The sequence below is a fragment of the Lissotriton vulgaris genome, chromosome 6 (genome assembly GCF_964263255.1).
Source record: "Lissotriton vulgaris chromosome 6, aLisVul1.2, whole genome shotgun sequence".
Taxonomy (NCBI): Eukaryota; Metazoa; Chordata; class Amphibia; order Caudata; family Salamandridae; genus Lissotriton; species Lissotriton vulgaris.
Window position 1 is genome coordinate 505,152,060 of NC_141694.1, and position 14,946 is coordinate 505,167,005.

A 14,946-nucleotide genomic window follows, 5' to 3' on the forward strand; every position below is an offset into this window, starting at 1 on the left:
ATTAATTATGAATTTCCTTCCAAACTATCTCTTTTTAGCAAATTCAGGATAATCAAAAAGTAGGGAAAAAGCTTACATTCTAACCTATACTTTGCAGTTTGCAAGCAACTCTTTGATGACAATTCATAGCTCACTGTGCTAAACTAGGATTGTGACTTTTGAACTGCAAGTAACAAAAGGAGCTCCATGACAAATACCCACTGGGCTTTCAACATTAGATAAAAATCTGTGATGTACATGGTACATTTTATTATGTTTGTTGCAGCCGGCACATTAATCCACTGTGCTACTTTATGATGAGTCAAACTTGCCACTATACAAAGCCCCGATATCTCTCCAATAGGTACACTAATTAACAGAGTTATCAACATGTTTATTGTTGTCTGAACATTGCTGGACAATCAAGGAACTCTCCAGTAAGTGCTTTCACTTACTGGAGAGTTCACTCGACTCAGTGCGATGGTACTGCTTACACTGCCCTAAAGCGGCCCTATCTCAAAGTGCTGTCAATGTGCAAGAAATGGGCAATTCACACGGGCAAGAACAGAAAAATCAAATAGAGGAGCTCCTCCCTCACTGTCTTACTGCCTGTCAAACTCTTTAAGCACCCTAAAAGTGCAGGTTATTTGGGTTATTACTCGGCAGGCTCTTCGTTGATGTCACTGTGCCTCCTGCAGGGAGACCATCATGGCCACCCCGTCATACGCATCATTGGCTGCATAAAAATAAGCTATTTTAGCAGCTAGATAATGTACTCTTTTGAGAATTTTCAATAGGGATTGTTTTGCCAAGTTTCAATCCTCAGTGGAAATATTTTGAGACAAGATTATCCCTGCAAGCATCTACCCCTCTTCCCTTGGCTCACAGGACCCTATGTTATAGTCTTCAGTTCTTACCTGTGATTTATTGCAGCAAACGATTGACACTGGAATGCCACTTCTTCTGCCAAAAGGTATTGTCACTTCTCTTTATGGAGCTGCTGGCAAAGCTCTTCTTGGCACCTGACTTCTTGTTACTGTCAAACACTCTTACCCGATGTTCGTTATTTTTCTCACCAGAAGAAGCAATCTTGTTGATGCCAGTTCTATTTCAGATGTACTTCTACGCTGTGGTAGGAGCTTTAACAAGTTTACCTAATATTGGTATTTTCAAAAACATTTACTGAGCAAGGTTCGACAGGCACTGCACCTAAGTATAACCCAAAGATTAACTGTCTACCCCCAGCAAATATTGTTTATGGAAGAGGCTGTATGTGCGGGCCGCTCGTGTATTTAATTATTGGTTATGATATATACCAGAAGTGTGTCAAATATTTACAAAACAGAACAAATCGGGTACTTCGGCACACTGGTTTCATTCTACGCAATGTGGGTGAATGTTCAAAGCCTGATAGAACATTACAGTCGTAAAGTATTGAGAAAGTGCCATGTTGTTTTGAAATTTGTAAGGGTGCACTATAGTTCCAAGTAGTCAGCACCCGCATATTTAAAGGATCTACTAAAGTAGTATAGCCATGTAATGTTAGGCTGAGAAACAGCATGGTATATATATGTTTATTAATCAGAGACAAATGGGTCTTAATCGAAATGCAGTGTTGCCTAATGCAGGAATGTAACCACATGAGAAATGTCATATTGCTAAAGAAATGCTTTGGCATAGGTGTTTAATACTGAATGAATTAATACAGGCTTTTAAAATGGAAGCTAAAGCTCACATTGAAAGTAGAATTAACGTGTTATAATAGTAGAATGCAATGTTGTGCTGTGTTAGAAATGCATTTAAAAGTGCAGGGGCCTGACACATGCTGAAGCCGGAGAAGCCTAACTATATTTTTTCTTTTGTTAGCCTTAGTCGAGAAGAAATGATTTTCTCCTTGGGTAAAGCTTTCCTCAATAAAAAATGAAATTGTAGCTTCAAATGGTTGCAGAAATGTTCCCATGTATTTCAACTTGCAGGTGCAGGGCCACAAGGCTCGTTAGGTAGAAGAGGCCATTGTTTAGAAGTTAGGATAGTAGGCGCGGATGAAGGAAAAGCTGCCAAGGAATTTGGGAGTGCAACATTTAGCAAGAAGGTGCCTGGACCCAAGGACACACCAACGGACGCTGGATGGAAAGGTGCCATGCTGGAAAACTTCAAAGATCTTCATCTGCCAGAGGGGCGTACCTCTGGGCGTGTCAATTGAATTTGGGATTTTGTATTGGGGACAGCAACCGAGGGTGGAGAGCAGATTTTGAGAGGGGATTGACAGAGCAGGATGTAGTAAGCTGTAGAGAGAGCGTCTTGGGAACTTAGGTAGAGTGGGGTGTAGAAGGAGCATCTTAGAACGAGCTCAATGGTAGATTATTGGTTTAGAAAGAAGTGACGGTACTTCTTTGGACGTCTTCGCTGCTGACACCTTACTCTTGTCTGATGGGAATGTAATGTAGGGATGTCACTTTAGGGTAGTGTAGGGACAGACTAACCACTTCCTTTCCTTTTTGTAAATGCAGTCCAGACTTCAAGCTGTGACTGTTCTTGGTTGCTTGATGTTACTCAAATTAACTTTGCTTTTTATCCTGAGTCGTTCACGGATTTTGCGTAGTATTATTTTTGTATTAGTGCCAGTTTACTTTTTGAACCTTTTATTGAGATGTTTGTATGTTCAACTATTTTTGGCTTTGTAATAAATCGTTAAAATTTTCAGTGGTTGTCAGTGGTCCTTTGAGTTCATTTGGATTTGTTTGAAAGCGGTTTAAAGTTACCAATGCCATATCTTTCTTCATACTTCCAGAACATGGAAAAAGGTTCAGTGGACCGGATTTGGGATTCTAGAGATGGATAAGAAAATCTAGATTAAAATCCCTCCTTCCCCAGTATAACATTGAAAACATCAGCAACTGGTGAAGTACGTTTTACCACCTCGTAACGCTGCTATTTGTCCTCCCTGTGAAGTCAGCGTGAGTTGGAAGTGTATCACGACATTCGAATATGTGGCTCGTTTGTTCTTTCGGAAACGACAAAAGTGAATTCTTTGGAAATGATTTTCCTTTCCAAGACCGAAATAGAATCTTCCACTTGTTTCTCACATGCAAGTAAAATTGTGTCTGGGAAAGCAAGCATAACGCAGTAATTGGAGCTGTCTGTGTGGCACTCACTTAGTTCAGCTGCAGGACACAAAGCAAAGGTTACTCACAATGCTGCTTTGTTTCCCATTCGATCCTTGTCAAAACAACATGTAACTAATTTCTTCAAGTGTTCAGAGGCGGCGGTATTATACCAACTAATAAGTGTGAAGATTCTGGAAAGCTTAAAAAATCAAATTCTCCTAAGTATTGCATTTTCATAAGAAACGGAGTGAGCACGGATGGAAAAGGCCTGTTTCAAGGTTGACAAGGGCAGTTTGCAAATGACAGGCATGCAACAGACTAACGTAGCATGCACAGTGTATAATTACGAGGAGATCCCGCTATCGCAGGAACACAAGTATTGAAGTATAGTATTGTGGCTCACTTGGCCTACCCAACCACCCTGAATAATTGTGTTGTGCAATGATTGTTTTTTCCGCCATCACGCACATGGCGGGTGGCCATGCCCAGCATGTCAGTTTTGTAAATAGTATTTTACTAAAAAAACAGAAATACGACATGGTACAAGGTCATGTTCAAGTATGTACTTTGAAAGCGCATTAGGTGACATATCAAGCAAACGTGGTAGCATCAACACCCAATGTTGTCCAGAGCCACTGATCTCAACCTCCCAACATACCACATTTAAAGCAATAGAATACTCTCTCAATTTAAAAAGAAATAGACTTTCCAAACACCAGTGTCTTCATGGCCCAGCACCCCTGTATTTCCCAGTTTGCCTGCACCCTTTTAGATCTCACATAGTACACCCAGCCATAGGGGGTGACATCATATGCCACCAGCCATCACAACTTCATAAGGTGTTCCCACCACAATCTCAAAACAAAGGTCCTGTCTTTGGACGTTCTACTACCTACTATTAAAAAAGATGACGACTGTACAGTAAACAGATTGAGGGTAATATTTGAAGGATTAATTGTAGTAATGTTTAGAGACATCAGAAATATAGGAATATTATGCTAACTGAGAATACAATTTCATAGGAGAGGTACAGCTTCAGCTATTCTCTCCATCCTCTGAGGTAACATGTATGAAGAAGTATCTAATTAAGGCCCGCCCCCTGCCTAATTTTCAAGTCAGTAACTGGCAAAGACCTTTAAAATTTCTCAGAAACTAATCCCAGGTCTCTTACATCTTGGGTATAAAATTAGGTGATTTGTATTTATTCTCCTCACTGCAGTCCATGGTAAACCATCTTTCAGCCACAGCTCGTTAATCGGGACTGCTCTCAGTCTCCACAGTCCCAGAATGCCTGACTGGACCACTGCCAAAGACGGAAATAACCATCTGCTATTTAGGTGAGGGATGTCAGGGGTGATGGAGGTATCATGGAGCTATCCATGCAGGCAATCCTTTATTTTGTACCAACCTGTTGTTTAATTGGTGCATTCTAATAGGATGTGTCGCGGGAACATCTCCAGTACATAGAATTGGGACGTGACTTCATTGTCTGTAATCTGGCCGGGGACGTATGCCAATAAATTCAGGGGCAGATTTATGAAGGGCTTGCGCCACGTTTACGCCGCCGTTGCGTGACGCAACGGCACGGAAACGTGGCGCATCCCTGCTCCCTATTTACAACGTGACGCATCTAGGAGATGCGTCACGTTGTACAGCACTGCGCCATGAGGAGGCGTTCCTGCGCAGGGGGGGCGTTCCTGCGCAGGAACGCCTCCTGAAAGTGGCTGAGTGAAATCTATGAGATTTCACTCAGTCACTTTCAGGGCAATGCTGCGTCAAAACCCTGCACCTGCTTGAAGCAGGCGTAAGGCTTGAGGCAGCATTGAAAGAATAGCCCCCCCCCAGACCATTGCTGGAGCTGCGTCGCGCTTGCGACGCAACTCTAGCAATGCGCCACATTTCCGGCACAGATGCGTCACGCATCTGTGCCGTTTTTGCCCCATGGTGCGCCGCATCATAAATGCGGCGCACCATGGGTGGCGTAGCTGTGGCGCACTGTGGCGCATGTTAACTGGCGCATCCCTCGGGATGCGCCAGTTAACATAAATCTGCCCCTCAAACTTTAAAACATCCAAATTTAAGACAAGCCTCTCTTTGTCCCTGGTAATGAAACTAGAGAAGCTTACCCCAGTTCTTCATCAGACAGTGATAACAACACATGAGTTTCACACCAGATTCTAATGTCACTAGCGGTATGCCATAATAACAGATGATCAAAGAGATGCCGATATAAAACAACAACTGCACTTGTGCCTCTCACACAGCAAAGGGGCGAGGTGAAAGATCTCCACATGTCACCATAGTTGTCTGTTCCCGCTATAGAGACTGAAAATCATGAATACAATTCGAACAACATCTCGCTTATCCAGCACGAAAAACAAAAGCCCCATTCCTTACAAACAACCGCACTTTTGACATTTATGGATATGGCCACATTTTCATCACCCTTAGCTTGCCAGATAATATGTAGTCACATTCTCAGATGTGTACTAGAAAAAAAAAACTGGACACATTGTAGGTCGAAGTGATGAACCAGGATCGTTATAAACTTCTTCGGCCTATTAGCCAGGAGCATGGCGAGGATTTTCATCTCAATATTTATTAATGAGATCAATCTGGAACTGACACATTGGAAGGAGTTTAGGGAGATCATGGTCCTGTTAAAGTTCAGGTTTAGGTCAACATATTTGCTAGTATCCTTAAACAACTTACATATTAGGGGAGCCACTTTCTGTCTATTAATTTTGCAGCATTCCACTGAAAATCCATCCTCCCCTGTTGCCTTCCAGGTAACCATGTCACATATTAAGCTCATCTTCAAAGGTTTTTTACGCAGAATCTGCCAATATTGCTCTGTGAGTGTCAAGAGATCAAGATTTGATAAAAATGTAAGTTTCTCTACAGTATTATCTACTTGAATCAGGGCATAAAGCTTACTAAACAAGGGAGCAATTTCAGCTGTAACATCAACCGAAAGAGTCAGAAGACACCCATGGTTGTTCAAGACCACAGGTGGGGTATGAAGAGATTCTATTTCCTTCAGCTGAGCCATCAACAAACTTTAAGATCCCCCTCGTACTCCTATTGCTTTTGCCACAGACATGAAAGAGCATATTCTGTGCGGGATGTAAACAGTGAACAAAACGTCATACTTATATCTGGTCAAGGATCATAGAATATCAGGTAAGTTTGCCTTAATGTAATCAGATGTAAGTTCATGAAGAGAGAGCATTCCACTCAGACTTGGGATTTTTTAGTTTTCTTTTTGGCTGAAGCTGAATCTCTTATAATTTTACCCATACATATATGCCTTCCTTGCTGCCCACATTGCTTTTTTTGCAATAGAAGATATAATGCCCTAAGTGCCATGTGTATGCCCAGACGTGGGACGTCTGTCACTATGCTACTGGAAACAAGGTGCACCTTACTGACAATGCCCAAATAGGCCGAACCCTCTCAGGGGTTGCTTGTGATCAGTACAGAGGGTATCTGGTTTTGCGATTTGGGTTGGACTGTTCATATTGTTGCACTGCAAAGGCTGTTTTGTACATGGCTGGTTCCTGTCTGAGTTAGTGTGGTGGGCAAACAAAAACAAAAAAAAGAAGAGAGGTGCAGCTAAGATTAATTACCAGTGTCAGAGATTAAAATCACACATTCCACCCATCAGTTTTAGTGTTTCACTGTGTGATGGCTATACCCAGACGTGGGTCCCATGATCACTGTGCAAATAGAACCAAGCTGTAATCTACTAATGAAGTCCACATGGGCCAAAATTGGTCTAGGAGCGCATGTGTTTAGGTTCAGATGGAACTGGCTTGTCAGTTTAGGTTGGACTTCTCCTAGTTGAGCAGATCCAAGGCAAATTTGCACATGGCTAGTTCCTGGCCAAGGTGGTATGATGGGCATTAAACAATGGACTGGGAATGGGCCCTATTAATTATTAGTGACTGAGGATAATTCAAGCATTTCACGCTTCACTTTTTGGTCTTCCCTCGTATGATATCATAAGTGACTATCAGCCTGATTCATCATTATCCCGTTTTGCGAGCCCCTAATAGCGATTCATAGCGAATCGCTATTAAGGACTCTCAAAACGGGATTCATGTAGGAATTGCATAAAGAAATGCGATTCCTACATAATCCTTATTTGCGATTAGCAAATTGCTAATCGCAAATAAGGAATAACTCGCCATTCAGTCCTATGGGCTAAAAGGCCTATAGGAATGAATGGGGAGTATTCCTTATTTGCGATTAGCAATTAGCTAATCGCAAATAAGATAGCGATTTGAAGGGTGCCAGGGGTGTCCAAAGGACACCCTGCAGCACCCCTCAAATGAAATTTTACACAGGTGTTGCACACACACATGTCCAAAGGACATGTGTGTGTGTAACATGCAACTCAGAAAAATGCATTTAAAAGCATTTTTCTGAGTTTTCGCAATTTACCACGAGGTCTGACCTTGTGGTAAATTGCGGCCAGAAATTGTGAATTCGCTAAACAAAATTGGATGATGAATTGCATTTAAGGAATCTCAAATAGAGATTCCTTACATGTAATTCCTCGCAAAATTGCGAGCTCGCAATTAGCGATTTTTGCATTTGGGATGATGAATCCCAAATGCAAAAATCGCACTCGCAAAGGGCCAGATTCTCAGAATCTGGCCCTTTGCAAGCCGATTACGCCTTCATGAATAAGGCTGTTAGATGGGTATACGTAGATTTTGTTCCCCTGCACACAGTACCACCAAGCTGTACCCCACTGATGATTTCCAAAGAAGCTGAAACCAGTCTAGAGCTGCTAGTTGTGGTCCAGTGGGGATATAGCCTGGCTAATTAAGGCTGACTGTTCCTTTCATTGAAAGACCAATGTTTATTTGTCATGACTTGTTCCTGTTCAAGGTGGCAGCAAGTTGGGCAAAAAATGATGGACTTACCATTGGCAGAAATTAAGTCAAGCATTCCACCCATCACTTTTTTGTGTTCCTCCGTGCAATGCCCATATGGCTCAGGCAGAGAATATCAATACTCCATTGTCATTCAGATACATTGTCCTAAAGGACACTAAGCATTCCTTATGAGCAGGACATTTATAGCGAGTGTTTGTCATGCACCATGTTCCACAAAACACTGCTACAAGGTCAAGATCTAATTGCAGTTCTGTCAAGAGAAGGTCTGATACGATGTAACATTTTGCAGCAGCAGCACCAAGTTTAAGAAAAAATCTTCAAGGGAGCACATCTCTTGGACACAAGAGGTTAAATTGTAGTTCCTTTCGCTGTGGTGGATCAAGGACCACAGTTCCACAACTGTATCGTCAGACACAAGGGTGCAACGTCCACTCCCCAAACAGTTGCTGTGGCTGGATGAGTGGAAAGATACCACTAGCCTGTAGCCCTTTGTAGCCACATTTTTTATTCATGATTGCAAAGCCTTTTACAGTTGGCGGTGCCTTTGTTTTTTTTCTATCACTATTTACCATGCCCTTTGCAGCCCCTCTCTCTACCTAATGGTTTAACTTTGATGATTACAATTAGTGACAAAGGGCTAAAGTGTCCAAGGGAACAGATGTGAAGTGAGCAGGGGTGCTGTTTATCCATCCAAAGTAAATGAAAAGGAAAGCCTTTGCAACACTCACCAGATAAAGACAGAGACTAAGACTCAACCACAATATGATTACAACCGAAATCTTTCTATTCCAAAGTTAAAGGATATGACATGAAAACAATGGTAGAAGCAGGACATACATTTCTGCAGCATGCTGTAAATTTTCGTAGTACTACTATGCCATTCCTAATATGCAGCCCAGAGAAACAAAGAATCGTAAAACAAATAGAGCATTCGGAGGGTAAACAAGGAATGTTCAATCAATCATTCAACCTAATGCCCATGTGTATAAAGGTACCTACCTATATTGTGACCTTTATATAGATGTATGTGGAAACTGCAGGGCATTTGAACCCTTGAAAAGGTATATGTTTTTTTTATAGAATCAGCATTTATATGGTGCTATAAAATCCCATGAAAGATCCAGAGCGAATTCTTGTTGGTCGAGCTGAATTATTTGTATATATGTATATATTATTTGTGTAAAGCAAACCTATGGAAAAGGCATTAGAGTGCTGTATATGGCAAGGGCTATGTAGTAGTCATTGAAAGGTTGCTCGTTTCTGGGAGCAGAAATGTGCTGTTAGTGTTTGCATGCAATAACAACAATTTGATGGATGGAATGCTTGAATTAATCTCAGCTGCTGACAATTCTTGGTGTCGCAACCCAGTCCATTATTTTTCACCTCCCATGACACCAAGGTTTGGGCAGGATGTCGGTGTCTGTGCACACTGTGTCACTGGAATGAACCGATACCTGGCTGATGAGCCCTAAATAGGGCAAAAACGGTCTCACGTAGCGACCTTTGACCCTGTCCTCAGGCAGGTCACCCCCCCAGCCGCCACACGGTCCTCCTGTGACGCCTGCCACTGCCGACCTTGCTGCCTCGCTCTTACCGCTGCCTGGGACACCCGTGTGAGTCCGTTGCCCCTCTGATTCTTTCTCTCCTGTCCACACTTGTTTGCCCGTTCTTTTGTTCTGTTATCCCCACTGTTGTGCCCTCTGTGCCCCCTGCCCCGTTTGCTCCTGTTTGCCCACTCTTCTGTTCTGTTATCCCCACTGTTGTGCCCTCTGTGCCCCCTGCCCCCGCTTGCTTCTGTGTCCCTTCCCGCCGCTATGTCCCTGCGGCCCCGCCCCTGCTGTCCCATTCGCCCACCCCACTCCCGCCTCCCAGCTGCTCCTCCCTCCCACAGCCCCTCATATGGAGGCTGCGCGGCGGTGAAGGGAGCGACCTTTGACCCTGTCCTCAGGCAGGTCACCCCCCAGCCGCCACACGGTCCTCCTGTGACACCTGCCACTGCTGACTTTGCCACCTTGCTCTCGCCGCTGCCTGGGACTCCTGCATGAGTCAGTTGCCCCTCTGATTCTTTCTCTCCTGTCCACACTTGTTTGCCCGTTCTTTTATTCTGTTATCCCCACTGTTGTGCCCTCTGTGCCTCCCTGCCCCCGTTTGCCCCCATTTGCCCGCTCTTCTGTTCTGTTATCCCCACTCTTGTGCCCTCTGTGCCCCCCTCCCCCGCTTGCTTCTGTGTCCCTTCCCGCTGCTGCGTCCCTGCGGCCCTGCCCCCGCTGCGCCCTTTTGCCCGCCCCGCTCCCACCTCCCAGCTGCTCCTCCCTCCCATAGTCCATCATATGGAGTCTGCACAGCGGCCGCGCCGCTGGCACGCCATAGGCAAGCCGGTATGTTCCCATTCATGCCTGGACCCCGCCCAGCGCCAGAACCCCTGGTCCTCACCGGAGCAAGGGCGCCCGACTGAGATACGACACCACCACCCTCAGCGCACTCAACACCGGTCGACCACCCGCCTGCTACCGAGCCAGCCCGAAGCCTGCAAATTCACCTGCCTCCCAACCTACACCCCGCCCGTCTAACCCAGCAACAACAACAACAAGAACCTCAAATGCATCCTCCTCAACACCCGCTCCGTACACAAACACGCCATAGAACTCTGGGACCTCCTCGACACAACAGCACCGAATGCCGCCTTCCTCACGGAAACCTAGATGAACGCCTCCTCAGCCCCCGACACCGCCTTAGCCATCCCGGACTGCTACAAGATCACCCGGAGGGACCGTGTCAACCAAACCGGAGGAGGAATCGCCATCGTCTACAGGAACACCATCAGCGTCACGACCAACGCCGAAGACACACTCTCCACTGCTGAGCACCTACACTTCCAGATCCCCACCGACCACCGATCCCACTGACCTCAAAACCACACTCAGAGGAACCCTTGTCTATAGACCCCCTGGCCTGCGCACACAAGTCAGCGAAACCATCACCGTCCCGCCCGCACGCACGCACTAACATCACCAGAATACATCCTCCTTGGGGACCTGAACTTCCACATGGAGAACAAAAACGACAGCAACACTACCAAACTGCTCGCCAACCTCGCCAACCTCGGACTCAAGCAACTGGTGAACACCCCCACCCACTATGCCGGCCACACGCTGGATCCCATCTTCTCCACCGGCAACCACGTCTCCTTCAGCCACTCCACCAGACTAGACTGGACCGACCACAGCTGCATCCATTTCACCTACAAGAAGACTACAACACACCACCGCACGCTACATATCCCCCGCCGATGCTGGAGCAAAGTCACCAAAGACCAGCTTACCACATCACTGAGCCAGAACCCACCAGCCGACACCTCTGACTCCAACGACTCAGCTCACAATCTCGCACAGTGGATCACCAACTGCGCCGACAACCTCGCTCCGCTGAAGAACCCCAGAGGCAAGACCAGCAACAGAAAAAGTACATGGTTACCAACGCCCTCAAAGACTCAAAGAAATCATGCCGCACGCTCGAAAAAACCTGGCGCCAAAAACGGACGACAGAAAACATGACAGCCCTCAAGAACGTCACTCGCGAACACCACCAGCTGATCCGTACCACCAAAAGGACATCGTTCAAAGAGCGGCTGGACAACAACACCCACAACAGCAAGGAACTCTTCAGCATCGTAAAAGAGCTCTCCAACTCCAACGCCAGCAACAACAACATCACACCATCACAAGACCTCTGCAACTCCCTTGACACGTTCTTCTACCGCAAGATCGCAGATATACACAACAGCTTTGACGGCCAGATGCCGCCTCCAGTCACCAAACCAACGACCCCCACCACCACCCTAAGCAACTGGACCCCCCATCAGCACAGAAGACACCACCCACGTCATGAACACCATCCACTCCGGCTCTCCCTCTGACCCATGCCCCCACCACATCTACAACAAAGCAGACGCCATCATCGCACCCCACCTGCGGAACTTCATAAACAACTTCTTCACTTCAGCCACCTTCCCAGAGAGCTGGAAGCACGCAGAGATCAACGTCCTCTTGAAAAAACCCACAGCTGACCCTAAAGACCTCAAGAACTTCTGCCCCACCTCTCTTCTTCCCTTCCCGGCTAAAGTCATCGAGAAGACGTCAATAAACAGCTGACTGCATTCCTCGAGGCAAACAACTCGCTCGACCCATCCCAATCCGGATTTTGAGCCAACCACAGCACCGAGACAGCCCTCATCGCAGCCACCGCTGACATCAGGACCCTGATGGACAATGGGGAGACAACCGCCTTCATACTCCTAGACCTCTCAGCCGCCTTTGACACCGTCTGCCTCCGCACCCTAATAACCCGCCTCTACAACACTGGGATCCAAGGAAAAGCACTGGACTGGATCACCTCATTCCTCCCCAATAGAACCCAGAGAGTCCGCCTCCCGCCGTACCGCTCCACAGCCACCAAGATCATCTGCGGCGTACCCCAAGACTCCTCGCTCAGCCCAACCCACTTCAATATCTACATGAGCCCCCTCACCGCCATCGCATACAAACACAGCCTCAACATCATCTCCTACGCCGACGACACCCAGCTGATACTCTCCCTCACCAAAGACCCAACCGCCGCCAAAACCAACCTCCAGGAAGGAATGAAGGACGTCGCGGAATGGATGAAGCTCAATCGGTTGAAACTGAACTCAGACAAGATGGAGGTCCTCATCCTCGGACAATCCCCATCCACCTGGGACAACTCCTGGTGGCCCACAGCGCTGGGCACGGCACCGTCACCCATGGACCACGCACGCAACCTGGGATTCATCCTGGACTCCTCCCTCACGATGACCAAACAAGTCAACGCCATCTCTTCTTCATGCTTCAACACCCTGCGCATGCTCCAAAAGATCTTCCGGTGGATCCCCACAGAAACCAGAAAGACGGTCACCCAGGCCCTCGTCACCAGCCGACGGGACTACGGGAACGCCCTTTACGCAGGACACACAGCCAAACTTCAGAAACGACTTCAGAGCATACAGAACACCTCTGCACGACTCATCCTTGACATCCCTCGCCACAGCCACATATCTGCCCACCTGAGAAATCTGTACTGGCTTCCCATCAGCAAGATGATCATGTTCACGCATCTCACCCATGCACACAAAGCGCTTCATGACATGGGCCCTAATACCTCAACAACCGCCTCTCGTTCTACACTCATACCTGCCAGCTCTGCTCCGCCAGCCTCGCCCTCGCCCTCGCAACAGTCCCACGGATCTGCAGAGCCACCACCGGAGGAAGATCGTTCTCCTACCTGGCCGGCAAGACAGGGAACTTCCTCCCCGCACAACTACGACTGACCCAGGACCATCTCACCTTCAGGAAACACCTCAAGACCTGGCTATTCGAGCAGTAGCGCCCCTCCCCTCTCTTCAGCGCCTTGAGGCCCTCGCGGGAGAGTAGCGCACTCTATAAATGTATTGATTGATTGATTGATTGATTAATTGTGTTCCAGTTCAGGGAGGCCTAGCTGTAAGTTCGGGGAAACTGTTCCTAAATGAGCATGGTCAAGACCGATTTGCATATGGCTGAGTTCAAACTGAGGTATATATATTTATATGTGTGTATCCTCACTTGATCGCACACTTCAAGTAACTTGTCCTGAGAGTGCGTTATTGAAGTGTGCAATCAAGTGATTATTGTTTCCCAGTGTGCTTCGCCTGCACATGCAGTACTTTCCAAGGGTCTTTAGTTCCGGAAGAAGCAACGTTGTGTATTAATATTAAAATTAATATATATATATATATATATATATATATATATATATATATATATATATATATATATATATATATATATATATATATATATATATATATATATGTGTGATCTAGGCCTCCTGAAGGCTGAAACGCGTATATATATAATAACGCTGCACGCCTCGTACCTTCCTCGTACAAAGCCAAGCACTCACTAGGAATAAGTCAGGATATTCGTTTATTTTCTGATTTGAACACCAGGTGCGTTTCGGCAGTCACCTTTCTCGATGGTGAATGGGCGCGCTGACAACTGCCATTTTTATTCACATCATCAGCCAGTATCACTGGCACAAAGAAGGGACAAGCATTCCATTGGAAAATGGTGGCGCCATTTTGTAACATATTTTTCATATATACATGGTGAGAGAATTCATCAATGCCCAATGTAAAATTACATTCATGTCATGATTTATACACTATATAAATTAAAAACTGTAAATATCCATGTTTAAAACACAGCAATCCAGTCCTATATGGGCCTTGGACTTCGCCCTAATCGTGCATGTACAATATTGCCCCAGTTCTCATAATGATGCCCTAAATAGGGCAGTCACTCCATTCAATCATGTTACAGTATTCTGCCCTGAATGGGCACTTAGACAAGTTCTTCCATGGTCTAACCATCTATAAACACTTATTCAAAGGATTACCCTTCAATTAAATAAAAGCTTTCAAGGACAAAATGATATACAGCTCTAAAAATATATTTTCATCACTTTCAATTCATTATACTACAGAAAACCAACTTTACAGTATCCTCTGGAGACATTCAGAGGCATTCAGTGTTATGCTAAATTCCCTTCTCACATTCAGATTATTTAGCTAGGTGTCAAAAATTCTCTCCCCAAGATGAACTGACGATTCCTCATTAGTGTACAGAGATCAATAATATATCTGGACCCCTTGAATTTAGTGGCACATGGTCCAAAGCAAAGTACGTCATGAGGTTACTGTCACTCCTATTTTTTGACAGAAAATGCCTCACCACTGGATATGTGGTGTCACAGTTCCTTATTCCCATTATGTGCTCTAAGATACTCATTTTAGTTTGGTTGATAGTACTTCCAATATATCTGAGCCCACAAGGGCAAGTTAAACAGTACACCGTGTATGGTGTACTGCAAGTGATACATTTTCTGACCCATCTCAG